Source organism: Mus pahari, chromosome 10 (assembly GCF_900095145.1).
Source record: "Mus pahari chromosome 10, PAHARI_EIJ_v1.1, whole genome shotgun sequence".
In the NCBI taxonomy this organism is placed as follows: Eukaryota; Metazoa; Chordata; class Mammalia; order Rodentia; family Muridae; genus Mus; species Mus pahari.
Window position 1 is genome coordinate 49901999 of NC_034599.1, and position 1118 is coordinate 49903116.

Sequence of the window (1118 nt, forward strand, 5' to 3'; positions counted from 1 at the left end):
AAAAAAAAAAAAAAACCAAAAAAAACAAAAAACCCAAATAACCCAATTAAAAAATGGGATACAGAGCTAAACAGAGGAATCTTGAATGGCCAAGAAGCACTTAAAGAATTGTTTAACATCCTTGGTCATTAGGGAAATGCAAATCAAAAAGATTCTGAGATTTCACTTTATACCAATCAGAATGGCTAAGATTGAAAACTCAGGTGTCAACACATTGGTGAGGATGTGGAGAAAGAGGAACACTCCTCCATTGCTGGTGGGATTGCAAGTTGGTACAACCTCTCTGGAAATCAATCTGGAAGTTCCTCAGAAAATGAGAAATAGTTCTACCTGAAAACCCAGCTATACCATTCCTGGCCATATACCCAAAAGATGCTCCACCACACCACAAGGACACGGGCTCCACTATGTTCATAGCAGCCTTATTCATAATAGCCAGAAGCTGGAAAGAACCTAGATGTTCCTCAGCTGAAGAATGGATACAGAAAATACGGTTCATTTACGAAATGGAATACTATCCAGCTATTAAAAACGAGGACATCATGAATTTTGCAGCCAAACTAGAAATACCATCCTGAGCAAGGTAACCCAGACTCAAAGGGGCATGCATGGTATCTACTGATAAGTGGATATTAGCCAAAAAGTATGGAACAAAATGTATGATACAACTCAGCCTGCATTTTAATTTTATATGCTGATACCTAAGTAGTTTTTGTTTGCTTGTGTAAGCAAAACTGTCAATCATTCGAAGATTTTACATCTCTATCTTTTTATCTATCTATCTATCTATCTATCTATCTATCTATCTATCTATCTATCTATCTATCTATCATCTATCTTGGTGTCTGGGGAGATGGCTCGGTAGTTAAGATCATTGACTGCTCTTCCAGAGGACCTGGGTTCAATTCCAGTGTCTACAAGGCAGATCACAGCTGTCTCTAACTTCAGTTTTAGGGGATTCAACAACCTCACACAGACATGCAGGCAAAATACCAATGACATGAAATAAAAATAATTAATTTAGGGGCTGGTGAGATGGCTCAGTGGGTAAGAGCACCCGACTGCTCTTCCGAAGGTCCGGAGTTCAAATCCCAGCAACCACATGGTGGCTCACAACC